This window comes from Centrocercus urophasianus, unplaced genomic scaffold, assembly GCF_019232065.1.
Source record: "Centrocercus urophasianus isolate 14NV4802_14NV808 unplaced genomic scaffold, USGS_Curo_1.0 seq_10, whole genome shotgun sequence".
Taxonomy (NCBI): Eukaryota; Metazoa; Chordata; class Aves; order Galliformes; family Phasianidae; genus Centrocercus; species Centrocercus urophasianus.
In genome coordinates this window covers 66,001,633-66,015,328 of record NW_024884142.1, presented here as the reverse complement: position 1 = coordinate 66,015,328, position 13,696 = coordinate 66,001,633, and the positions used below count along the sequence as shown (strand labels likewise).

The 13,696-nt window shown below is 45.4% G+C and overlaps 1 long non-coding RNA gene across 1 annotated transcript; it reads left to right on the top strand.

Annotated features, from left to right (window-relative positions):
• The first annotated feature begins 389 nt into the window (after window positions 1-389).
• Window positions 390-11,135, top strand: LOC122165794. Its single transcript, XR_006170596.1, has 3 exons — window positions 390-1,030; window positions 6,288-6,425; window positions 7,944-11,135. It is a non-coding gene; the product is annotated as an uncharacterized LOC122165794 (long non-coding RNA).
• Window positions 11,136-13,696: the final 2,561 nt, after the last annotated feature.

The window sequence follows — 13,696 nt, the reverse complement described above, 5'->3', positions numbered from 1 at the left end:
CTTGTTTAAGCCTTTGTTTTATTCAGATATTCGCGCCAAAAGCATCTGTAGGCTTCCATTTTAACATTTGCTGATCTACTGGCCTTTACCACAAACAGATCTTCGATCATACCAGGGCTGGTGGGTGGGGAAAAGACTGGACGATTGTGGAGGTTTAAGAAACTGGGAAGATAGGTGTCACTGGCTGGCAGTGGCACATTTCTATGTCTGTGCCTGCCTCCGTGGGCCTACTAGTGCTGAAGAACCCAGCAGCTGCAGTGTCCTTTGGGACTGGGACGAGGTGGCATTGCCGTTCCTTGGGAGGAAGCTCAGTGTGAATTAAGTGCCTATGGAAAGTGTTGGGAAGGCAACTGTGCAAAACTGAAACCATTCTCTTTTGTACTAGGGATCAGGCTTGTGGCCAGGCGGAAGGTTTGTCTCCAGAGCGTGTGGAACTGAGAAGGATGCTCAGTGTCAGAGTTTCTGCTGAATGGGTCAATAAGCCCACCTCAGGTGTGGTGAGAACGTCTTTCATGGGCTGCCTGGGAAGCACTACTGAATGTAATGCAGCACTGACCCTCCTGTGAATCGATTTCTCAGAATGCCATGCCACGCAGATGAGAAGCCTTTGTCAGACAGTTTGGGTCAAGTCTGTCACCTGATCCCTGACCTACAGCTTGTGGGAGCGGAGTGCAGTGGATGAAGTCATCAGAAAAGTGCAAAGGTCATGGGTCCTTGTGGGGAGAGGTGGTTGTGCAAGGAGAACAGTGTATTCAAAATAAATCATTAAATCAAAGATGCCAGCCCTGGGCAGCTGTGTCTCTGCGCTGTGTCTGGTGTCTGTGGCTGGGTGGCTGCAAGAGCTCTCACGCCATGGGTTTGAAGTGTATGGTCACCACTCAGCATCAGAGAAGAGTTAGTGTGCAGTGCTGTGTGCCTTGCTCCCCTAACCTGAAGGACAAAAGCCTACAGTGAGAAGGATTTTTCAAAGGAGTGCAGCAGGCAAGCAGAAAAAAGAAGGGAATTGTGGTGTTGCAGCTATTCATTGCATGTAAGCAAGGGTAGTTTTTTGCTTTTCCCTTCTGTATCTCCATGTTGATCCCAAGATTTGCGAGATTTTGGATAGGCTGGAAATTCTTATCTTTGTGGTTTGGACAAGAGAAGGAACAGGACTGTTCTGGCTAAGAAACTTGGGATATGAATAACACATTTGTGGGCTCCCCGGCAGGGCACACTGACTGTTGCATGTACCAGAACAATGTTGGCTGCTTTTTCTGGCATTGCATTTCAGCTCTGTGCCCTAATATGATTGTGAGATGGGGGCAACATTTTGGAAAATAAGAATACAGAGATATGCAGACATCATTACTATGAGGATTTGCTTGAAGAGCTGGAAAATTAAATGAGGAGAGTATAATGAGAGTTAAAAGGGTGATTTAGCAGTGTAGGGGCAGCAAGATGCCAAGGCTCTGGGTAAACAAATGGAGCAGTAATTTGGAGTAAATTGCAGCGTAACAGTTCTGTACCACACATGCACTATGGGATTTTAAAAGTCATGCGAGTTTAGCCCCTATAATACTCAAGGCTAAACATGCTGCTGCTGCGGTAGCACTGCGCATTGCTCACAGACTGTAGTACATTTGTGGCTTTTTAAAGCTGGGACAGTTTCAGATCTTCCACAGGTTAATCTGTTTGTGGCTCCTGGATCCTTGTGTGGGAATGGCAGTAATGAAGTGAGGAGCTGAGAAGAGTCTGGAGAGTGAAAATCCAGAGATGGGAGAGAAGAAGTGGGAGGTGGGAGGTGTCTGTGAGCCTCCGAGGTGGTGTGAGGCAGTTCAGGGCAATGATGCGGAGCAAAAAGGCTCTGGTAGAGTGATGTGGTCAGTTTGCTCTGAGGCTAGGCAGTGGACCTTCTCTCCCAAGGTCTTCTTTGATACCAGGGGAAGCTGCCAGTTTGGGACGCATGACCCCATTTGGATGCATGGCCATCAGCAGCTGGGGTTCATTACATCCCAGCCCATGCCAGACAGCCCAGCTTCCCTCTGGGGGAGGGGTCTTCTGTGCTTAACTTAAAGTTTCTCTTGTCATTTGGAGAGCACTGTGGGAGCAAAGGAGTTGTAGTGTGTTGAGCTGATGCTGTTTCTTGCTATTAATATCAGTGACATTGTAATTTTCATTGCTGTAAAGGTACTCAGAGCACAGGGCCAGGGCAGACCTGCTTGGAATTACAGGCTATTTTTTTTTTAATTTTTTTTCTAATACTAGAATGAACAAATGAGCTTTCCAGCAACCAACCTTTGCTTTTGTTGCCATGGTCTATCCTCCTTGCAGGAAAGCACTCGCTTCAGAAAGACTCTGCAGCCCTGCGGATTGGGAAGGGCTGTTCACTGAAAAGACAAAAAAAAGTAAAAAGCAGCTGCTGAAAGTAAGAGCTAGACTAATGTGGAGATGAAAGCATTTATGCAGAGCAGAGGTGGAGAATTTTGGATCTGTGGAGTGGGCGGAAGTGTCCTAATGAATGAACAGTATGATGCTTGGCTGTCTCGAATAACAAAAAGGGAAGGAGGGCGCTAGGTTTTGATAGTACAGGCTCTGGAAAAAATGAGAAGCTGAGAAGAGAAGGAAATCATGGCTAATTTAAAACTGCCTTGGAGAAGCAGGTGGGAGGAGGACCTTGAACATTTGCTATACTACAATTTGAAAGTAAGGAAATGGAAAAACAAGAGTTAGAAGGCAGAAGAAGGGAGGGCTCTTCTCCCTCTCTCTCCATAGTGAACAATGCCAATTCTTATGGAGAATATTAGGGATATTATGAGAAAATGCAGAGCTCCTGGAGTGAACTGTCCTAAGGGGTGGGCTGAGGATAGAGGATGAAGCCAGTGGCTCTCAGAAATACAATGATGACACGGTGAGTCAGAGACACTTGCACCAAAATATTTACACTTTGCCTGTATTCTCAAAGCTCTCCTCAAGAAATGAAGGTAACCCTTCTTTGTCAGGTTTCAGTCGTACTATCAGGAGGTGGGTTAGGGGGGTAGATAGCAGCCAAAGAAGCTTTATCAGCTCTTCCTGATGTTAATTGTTTTGGACCAAGCTCCTGTTGACTTGGTTGGGTGTGCTCCGGGTGACTGACCAGGGAGCTGGGATGCCTCTCCCCAGTGAGCCTGTATTTCCTTGAGCTGTATGCTTAGCACAGCAGAGGTGACAGCTCCATTATACAAGTTGCATGTGAGAGTGGCATTGTGCCCTTCTTGAAAAGTTGCCTGGGCTCATATCTCACATTTTATACAAAGCGAGTGAGAGTCATCCAGAAAAAATAGGTAAAGCAGCCAATACAATCAGTTTCAATATATTATCCTTTTCTCAAAAAACCTCAACATCTCTCCAAAACAATCAGAACTGGTAAATAACATCTACTCTGTGCAGAGGAAGTATGGCATGATGAGACTGCAGGCGAGTTCCAAGGAAAACACTTGGAATGGTTTGGCCAGTAACAATGAATTAAACTGAAGAAAACTGGATGGTAAAGTTTCTATAGGCTGCACTGGTGGGGAGGGGGGGCACAGGACCTGCTGGAGGTGTGTGGTTGGCCACAGAATGTGGTGGTGGCCTGGGGGAGGGCAGGCACAATGCTGTTTGTGCTGGGCTCACTGCCTTAGTCCCTTCCAGACAGCATGTCCCAACCACCAAGTCCAGCTCAGGGCATGCAAGTGGAGCAGTGTGACCACGGAGCAGATTCATGGTGATCTATCAGTCAAGTCCAAGTCATTGAAAAGAGGGGAATTTTGATTTTGTGAATATAAATGCATCTGTTATTTTTCTCTTTGCTGTCTGCTATGCCAACTACTATCTGCTACCATGAGACACATACTCAGTTCATGATCTCAGTACCAGCACTGAATGAAGATACAGCACTATATATGTAAAGACTTTCAAGCTTGGTATAAAAGGGAAGAAGTTCTGTAAGGTTCTGTGTTCTGCCTCTACCTTTCCCAAACAGCATCAGTATCTCTGTTCCTAATCAGGCTTTCCCACTTAGCCATCCCATTCTCAAGGGCATATAGATCTTCAGACATCTCCGGATGTCTGCCCAATAGCATTTGCACTTCATAGCCTGGCAGAGGCTGGCCTGGCCCAAGGCAGGATGGCAGGAAGGCAAGCAGCTGGCTGGTACAGGTTGATAGAGGGAGAGTGCTGCTCATGGAGGGCTGTTACATCCCCTGCTGCAATGCTGAAGCTCTGCAGCAGTCACACAGAGAGATGTCACAAGATGTTGGTTGAAAAGAGGATGGTATTTGGCCTGTATACTTTATATTGACTGTGCACACCTGGTGGCGACAGGGGAGGGCTTCTACTGTGGCAGACATTTTTTATGTGAATAGAGTTCTAATGAAGCTCTTTAAGCTTACATTCATCTTCTCATGCTTTTCACGGAGCAGGAGGTGAAAAACATAGATCTGATTAACATTGCTGGATTTGTTCTGAAAATGACATCTTTGCAATGTGTTCTTGTCCTCACAGGAGGAGACATTTTAGCTCCTGTGTTTTTTCTCTAGCTCTGCACAGGAAACACATCTTTCCAAGTAGTCTGTCTGCAGAGGTGTTTGCAACTCATCCCCAAGCGCCCACTCCCACCCCCAGCCTCTGGTACTGCTGCGCTTGCCTATGGCTGTGCGTGAGGCAGCCCTGCTCTCCCTAGCTGGCCCCATGCAGGACTCAGTGCTGTCTTAGGATATATGGTGGGGAAGGCGGCACTTGAGATGAGACATTTTTCCTCCAAGTTTTCTTCCTTTCACTTGTAGAGAGCCGCTTGAGGACACAGGGCTGAGAAACAGTGGCACTGTGCCAGGGCAAGTGTCCCAGACTTGTTGTAGGGGGTGAGATCCTGATGGAGGAGGGAGCAGGGTGGGAGGAACAGCCAAAACATCAAATGCTGTTGGCCTTATTTTGGTCGATATCCCACTGAAGTCAATGGGATATCACTCCAGGAAAAACTGGATAAGGATCTCTGGATTTGGCAGCAGAGGAGGATCTGTCTTCTAGCTGTTTACTCCCCTGTCCAAGCCTGCTGTTGGTGACTTCATGATCGTTTCCAGAGCCTGCAGTCATGATGTCATACCCGGGGGACTCTGGATTCAGGTGGGAAATTAGCAGCAGGAGCAGATGAATTCTTTAATAAACAAAGTTCCTGTTTTCATGCAAATGTCTCCAGAAATAAAGAATGAGAGGAGTGAGAAATACAGAAATTTATGGTATAGAAGCTACGCTGTTTGGAAACAGATTTTTTATGAGTTTTCCAAGAGGCGCCAGCTGCTCTTTAATGTTTTCATTTAAGAGTTTTATGTATGAAAGCTCTAGCTTGTGTAAACAGAGAGGCTGAAAAAGTTGCGGGGATTGTTGTTAACGGCCGACCTCGCAGGCTGGGGATTTGGCTGAGACGAGACTGCAAGCGTTGGTACTTACACAGAGCATAGGTTTTAACATGTCTTGGTGACATCCCCCTTGCTCTTGTGATCACCCCCAAGAGATCCCACATCTCTCCATCCTCCAGAGGCCCTGGAGAAGGTGGTGCTCCATCCTTCTGGGCTGAAGGGTCACCTTCTGCTGTGCAGATCCATCCTAGCACCCACCTCCTGTGGGGGATCCCTCTCAGGAGCAGGCCTGGGGAGGGGTGGCCACGTTGCCCATCCCTTTGGCCTGTGGAGAAGCTCCCATCGGCCTTGGTGCACTGTGCTGTGGTGCTCCCTGCTTTTGCTGACATCCCTCGCCCACCCCTATTTGTTAATCTGTTTTAGGGTAAAGCTGTTTTAGGGAGTGCCTATTGTGTACCACGATTCCTGTAATTGCATTATTTGGCTGGAGAGCGCACTGAGGGCCCATGGTGTGCAATGTGCTGGTGGGCTCCCTTTGTTTGGCAATTAGCTCTCTATGGGTGAAATACATGGCACTGTATTAAAAAAAAAATAAAAAGAGGTCACTTAAGCAAGAGCAGCATGCACAAAGCAGGCAGCTGTGCATAGAACATTTCTCAATATGGAGACCTGAGCAGTGATCCCTGGCGCTGCTGCTCACCATTTTGCTCTCATGTTTTTATGCAGCATCTTTCTGTTTGCTCATCTACAGGAATACTCTGCCTCTAGCCTTCTGTTTTTGAAAAGGTGACTGCTGATGACAGCTAAGATAGCAAGAGGGTGGTATTTTTTTTTCTTCATGAGCACGCCTCCGGTTCTATTAATAAAATCCTGAATTTGACTAGTCCTTCTGAGAACTCCTGGCCTCTCTCACCCATTCAAAACTGTATTTTTAAGCTGTTGTAGGTGGATTGTCGACAATGGTTGTTATGCAAACTCTGAGCACTGGCTTCAGGAGCTTCTTGGAAACCTGCAATGAGTAATCTTCATGTTTCTGCCAGGTCTACAAAGAGGGAGGGTGCAGTTTTGCCACAGGTAGGTTAACAAAATAAGTGTCAATTCATGACAAACCCACTGCCAAAAATACTCACATTAAACTGGTATTTGAAACTGCTGTTTTTTTCACTCGGGAAAAAATTTCTTCTCTGGTGTTGCTTGTAGGTTGGTTTTTTTTTTTTGTTTTTTGTTTTTTTTTTTGGTCTTTTTTTTGTTGCTGTTTTTTTTTGTTGTTGTTTTTACCACTCACAGCCAGTGGCTGTATTTAAAAGTGTATGGTTTGTATCTTTAGTTTTTGTGTGAAGTGGGCATTAGTCCCATAAGAGTTTGATGCATATCACAGGGTTGTAAAGTGTGAGATGGCCATCAGTATGGGATAAACTGTGGTCAGTACTATTCCAGACTGTGGGGGCTTGTGAACTAGGGGTTAAGGTAACAGATTCCTGATACCACTGCTGTCCCTGCTATATCAAGGAGGCTCCAGAACACGGACCGAGTTTCTCCTCCAATGCAGGTAAAGAGATACATGAAGGTGCATCTCTTGAGCCCCCTTCACTCTGAAAGCAGGAGGTCAGCAACACTTTTCTCCTCTGTACAGAGAGTTAAGATCATTTTGGTTTGAGAAATTACTTGTGAGAGCAGTGCAGCAAGGCTCTCAGGCAGCTGACAACTTGTGTGGCATTGCCAAGTGCCACGTGGGACGTGACAGGGTGGTGCTGCATGCCTTCTGTTGCTTTCTCTTTAAAGCACTCTGTGTTGTTGTTGGGTGTCACGCCCAAGTACCCAGAACAAGCCACATCTTTGCATCATATTGGTATTCACAAGCTGGTAATACCCATCAGTCCACTAGCTGGAAAGCCCCATCTCTGTGCAGTGTTGCTTATTACTACACTGTAGCTCATAGTTCTTCAGAAGGCAATCCACCCTGTGAATCTGTTTTCTAATGCCACAAGTCCCTGTGCTCCTGCCAGTCTGCTAGTTCCATCGTCCCTGCCTCTAGTGAGTCAACAGCCATCTGTGCACACAGAAAATCAAATAACTTTTGGGTTAAGAGGGCTTTTTGTCATTTATAATGAATCCCTCTGCATCACCCTATGTGGTACCTAGTGACGTCCAAGATTAAATCAAGAGAAAAAAGTGCGATTTGAAGCCATCCATGGCAGCCTGGTATCACCTTTTTGTCTCAGCTGCACTTCAGCAGGCTAGCTGAAATGAAGCAGTTTTCTCTGTGCTTCATGCCAAACACTATTCTTACTGAAGCACAGGGAAGTTTTGTTTTTCCCTAAATAGGAATGATTTGGCCTTTGGTGGTGCTCAACTGGAAAGAATCCAGCGCTCTTCTGATCTTGTCAGAATGGCTGAGATGATCATAAATCATAAGGGCTGCTCCAGAAATATTTTCCCTGGGCTTGATTCTCCATCCCACCATGCTGGTATAATGAAAAGAAAAAATGAGCCCACCACTGGTGTAATTTTACTGATAACCACTCTCTTTCCAGGCAATCTTTGTGATTAATTTTTCTCACAGTCTCTCTTTTTTTTTGGTTTGTCTCATAGGGCTGTTCAGATTTTTTCCTCCTCTCCCCTTCCATATGGGGAAGAATAAAGTGAAGAAACAACATTTTCAGAGAAGAAAGACTTGGAAAGAGTTTTTGTTTTCTGGGAGTCTGCTACAGCTGTTAATTTGTGGAAAACCTCAGTGGAAAGTCAGCAATATGGCAGCATCACTTTACACGAGAATCCAGTGATGGCCCTGCTCCAAGCCCTGGCTGTTTTAGGTTCTTGGCTTGCACAGCCAAACCTTCATGTAGTGTCATGCTTTTTTATAGATAATGTTGATGCAGCTGTGGAAGGCTCTGATGTTCTTTTTTTTTTTAACGTGGAATTGTCGTCATTCAATCAAGCTTAAGTATTGTGGAGCTGTGATGTTGTTTGTCTTTGGTTGTTAGATGTTGGCGGGTGAGTCCAAGACGGCCTGAGATGTTGTTTGGGAAAAAGAAAAGACTCCCTCCCTTCCTCCCTGCCTTCCCCACAGAAATGCACACAGACCATAACTTCCATCCAAAAATGCAGGAATGCTGAGAAAAATTGGAGCTGGGCTTGAACATTGCGGGCTGGGCCCCCCCCGCCTCTCCAAAGCACGCACGCTCTTCTCTTCCTGTAGACTTTGTTCCTCTCCAGCATTTGTCATGCATAGTTGGTGGCACATCAAGATTTTGAATACTGTACTGAATGCAACAACCTCTTTTTTTTCTTGGATGGACATTTTGTTTGTGGAGAATGCAGCATGGTGCTCAGCTGTCTGGGCAGAAATGAACATTGAATGAAATGAAATTTTCAGCTATGTGACAGCTAGTAGATCAGAGATTAGTTTTCCAGTAGAAATGTCCAATTATTTAAACCTCTCCAGCAGATGAAAGAGCTTTTGACAATCTGTTTTGCTGAAAAGCCCTGCAATTTGTTTGGCATAGATTAGATGACCTATTAGAGATGAGAAAAAGGGAAAAAGATTTATAATTAATGTCAGCCCAGCCGTTAACTTGGGGAGTATTGCTGAATTGTAGCACAAGTCATATCGTTCAGCTATTTCTGCAGTGACAATTCATGTGTATATTGCAGTGTGTGTCAGCAGCTTTCTGTGCAGCTGTGTTTGGTTGCAGGGTCTTGAGTTTCCCATTCCCAGGTAATGCATTAACATGCTCAGCTGCTTCTCCAAGGCCCTGCCTCCTTTTTGAAGGCAGGCCTTTATGAATGGGTAAGCCCCATGTTTTTCCAGCGCTACCTTGTCACACAATGACTGATCCACTCACCTCCTTATCTCTGGGCCATATGACTTTGAGTGTATCTTCCTTGCCAACTTGGCTAGGTATCATGTTTCTTTCCCTGAGGGTGACTTAGGGCAGAACCCTTGAATCCCTCAGAGTTTCCTGGAGCTCCTGGAAAGAAGAGGAAAACCAGAGATGGGCCAGAAAGAAGCAGGCAGAGAAAGATGAAAGAATTTGGGGGTGGGAAGTACTCACTTTTGGAATGATCCTCCTCCTGGATGGCCTAAGGCAAAGTAATTTACACTTTTCGGCAACATGCAGAATTGCCCAGCCCTTACTCTTATGAGTAAACATTTCAAAGGTGCCTGCAGGGCCCTCTATTTATATTTTTATAAGCTACTTAGTCTCCTTTGAGTCTCAGGCTGTATCCCCACTGCCAATAGGGGAGTTTGCTCGAAGTGCAGTAGTGTCTCTTGGTGACATCTGAGCTAGACTGAAGCAGCTGAGCTGCTTGAAGTAGTTTACTGCACAGCAGTCCATGTTTCAAAGCACTGTACCTGCCTGCTGCATTATCTTTCTTGTGCCAACTCTTGTTTCAAGTAAAAGCTTTCATTGCAACCCTACCTTCTCTGCAGCCGCTCGCTGAGACTCAAGACATAGCACAGTCCTGGTAGGGTATTGGGTTCAGGAGCTGGACTCACTTTGGTCTTTTTGTAAACTTTTTATATGGCTGAACCCACAATCTGTGTTAGCACTGTTAAATGCTTTCCTGTTTTCCTCTTCCCCTTGAACTTATGCTGCTGTTCTAACCGAGAATCGTATTCTGTTTCTAATGACAGAGCAAAGGTGCCAAAATATTTCAGTAGCTCCCCTAGGAACATCTGCAACTTCTTTAGCTATTTTCACAGCTGGCCATAACTTTATGTTATTTTTGAATGCTCGTAGCACCAAATCTGGGATCCTGGAGGAGAACAATGGCTAATTTCCTTGTATCGGAATTTGTAATTTGCAAGAAGATGCACTAGCAACTTTGAATAAATGCTGAGAGACGGAACTAAGAGGGATTTTTCATCTGAAAGGCAAAGTTGCTAAACTCCAGAGTTTAGACTGGTGTTCTGACATATGGTGTCAGATAAGCTGGGGTTTGGTAAGGTCGAAACTTATAGAAATTTCAACTGATAGTGCAACTACTGCTGAGATTCATGCTGCCCATGTAGCAGAAGCTCCATTGGATCACTGCCTCCAGTATGGTTGCTGTTATCTTTGCTGGAAATAGGAAGAGTAAATTCTTACAGCTCTAATGTGAGACTGAGTTCTTGGGGCTGGAATTAAGTCAGGGAGTTTGAACTTCTACCCAGTGAAATTCCTGTGGACCTTTAATTGCCGCTCTGATTTATTACCTGCTAGTTGTGCTTAGCTGGTCTGAAAGTGAAAACAAGCTCAAGTTATTTAATCAATATATTGATCTATCGCTCATAATTTGTGCTGTACCTCTTCACTCCCTATACTGGTCTATCAAAACATGTAAAAATATGCTGGAAAGGTTCCAGCTTATTTAACCACTAAGAAATGTATAAGAACCAAAAAAAGTCTGAGGCTTATCTCACCCACAGCAACTGCACCCTGACCCTCAATGAGTAATGGGCTGTGCACTGTTTCTCGAGGAGGCAGATCTGCAGTTGTGATATGAGCATGGCTAAGAGTAGTGCTTGCAGGATGAGAAACAGAGAACAGACTCATAGAATCATTAAGATTGGAAAAGATCTCTAAGATCACCTAGTCAAACCATCAACCCATCCCCACCATAGCCAATAACCATGTCATTCACTGCCACATCTACATGTATGTGGAACACCTCCAGGGATGGTGATGCCATCCTCTCCCAGGGCAACCTGTGCTACTGCCTCACTGCTCTTTCTGAGAAGGAATGTTTCCTAACATGCAACCTGGATGTCTCCTGGAGCAACTTGAGGCCATTACCTATCATATCACTAGTTTCCACCCCCCCCCCCAAGTCCACTGCATGCTTTCTCAGGAGGTCTCATCTCAGCATTGGTGTCTTTTGCCAACAATATGGGCAGGCTGCAAGGAGCCACCATCTGTATCTGCTTCTGAAGAAGTCCTTGGTGGTCCACCTTTTGGGGAAGATAGAGCTGCTGAGTGAAGGATGTGGGTAGTGGAGGACAGTGTTACGTGCCTCTTCCTGAAGACGGAAGACACTGCTTCCTGAAGACACTGCTTCCCAAATGCTCTATCTGTGCATGGCCCCCTGCCAGCATGTTTGTGCACTGATTAGATCTGAATGTGAGGTTTCCCACAGTTCAGGGGAAACAGTGAGGTGGAGCAGAGCTCAGGGTTCCTGACGTGCACTGCTATCTCCAGCAGGCTGCTGCTGTGCCCACTACTGGCAGAGTGCCCTGCATCCCTCTCACCCGCACTGCGCCCACAAGTCGTAATTCCTTCAGATTCAGAGAGACTTCTTACCATATACCTGTGAGTGGGAGGAAAATATGGCTCATCACTTTTTTCCATTCTCATGCCAATTTTGGTGCAATATAAGGGCCTGCCCTGTCAAACCCAGCGGGAGCATAGCCAGCAATTGCAACTCAAGCTAGCACATTGCTGAATGTGACAAAATCCAACAGAAATCTTTAAAACTCCCCAGATTGCTTCCATTGCTGCAGTTAATTTTTTGTCCATGACTTTTCTACGAAACCAGATACAATTAAAACATGCAATTCAAGAAGCCTTAGTGCCTTGACCTAAGTGCTAAGGTATTGCATGAGCTGCCTGCCAGATACCACAGCCCCTGCCGTTGGAGACAGGTAATTAGGTCACCACTTGTGAACTTTTGACACATGCAGACTTATGGCCTGATAACAAGCATGCCTTCAAGCTAGTCAGGGTAATACACATATCATCATGAATCTAAGGAGCACTGAACTAAACAGTCATTTAGAAGAAAATGGCTTCAAACCTTTGCATTTTAATCCTACCTGAAGGCACAGAGCTTGTCTAGGGGATGTCTTGCTAGAGCTGTCTGAGGGAGCTGAGAGCTGCTGTGCTGTTGCAGTACCATGCATGGTCACTCACTTGGGTCTGCATAGACATGACTGCAGAGTATGTTCTGACAACCTCCACACAGGCAAATTATGTGCTTTAGCACTTTAGCGCCCTGTCAGGAGGAGTGAATCTGTATGCCACGGACCGCTCTCAGAGGCAATGCAGGACTATGATAGAAGAGCATGGCTAAAAATCAAGCCTGGCACAGCCACAGTTCCAGGCTTGTGCAAGAGCCTCTATGGGAAGTGGGGAGGTGTCTTAAATACGTCTTCTGTCATTCTTTGTAAATGGAAAATGCGGGAGCTGGTCACCTCACTTCCCTCTCTCCTTGCTTTATTTGAGTATTCTGCACATATTTTCCTTGTCCTGCATCTCAAGATGCTTTCCCATCGGCTCATGCTGTTATGTCACTCTCCAGCGGGTGATCTCAGTACGACCAGGAAACACTGAAGGAAAATGAGATGCAGATGTGGTAACTGCATTAATATTCCCCTTCAGTGCAGTTGCCGTTGGAGAGCCTGGACTGCTGCTTTGACTTTGTTCCTCCGCAGAGCGCGCTCACATTAAAACGTCAATCTTATCTGCGTTTCAGTTCAGCATGTCTGCCCCTGTGGAACAGATCGTTCAATGCACTTACATCCTTCACAGCCGCCCTCCAAGGGGATGACTCAGTCCGTAATGCAGCACATCTGGTTGGGACTACAGAGGACACTGGAACCTAGCAGGGGCTTGGATCTGCCGCTCAGTTATGTCATGTCTGAGCATTGCTTGTTTGTGTATTTTCAGAAAACCCAGATAAAAGAATATGAAAAGAAAAGGGTAAAAAGGGTTTTGTCCATAAATTACTAGTGACCTCAAAGCTCCCATGCTGGAAAAAATTGCTATGTGATGCAATGCCAGTAAAATGGAAGCCACTGTAACTTCACAGAAAAAGCAGTGATATTTCTGATTAATTGCTGCGCTTTTTGAGGTTTCAGTAAAAATGGCTGCTGATTATTTCTGAAACTTATGATGACTGTCTTAGTGCATAACCCCTTCTTAACATCAATTTGGCAAGCAGAAAAGGAAATATATCATACGATATTCCGCTTGTAAGGCCAAGTTCTGTCATCTATCTGCTTGCAAAGCCGCTGTTGACTGCCTTGGGATTTCTCCTTGCAGAATGATGGTAGGACACGATCCAGACCCAATATAAATGTAACATATGAACCAGTATATCTTCAGATGGAGAAAACGTGTGTGGAATTTCCCTGTGCTGTCATGTGTATGCTTTATAGGGCAACTACATCCACAGTTATTGAAAAGAAGCACAGATGTCTGTGGTTAGACATCAGTGACTTGTGGGAGGGAAAAGAGGGAAACTGGAAGACTTAGAATTTGTGCTTGATTGGTTTACTGAGAAATATGGGGCAAGAGAAAGGAAAACAGTTCAGAATAGAACTATAAGGAAGGGAAATTGGTATTGCTGGCAACATTGATGAA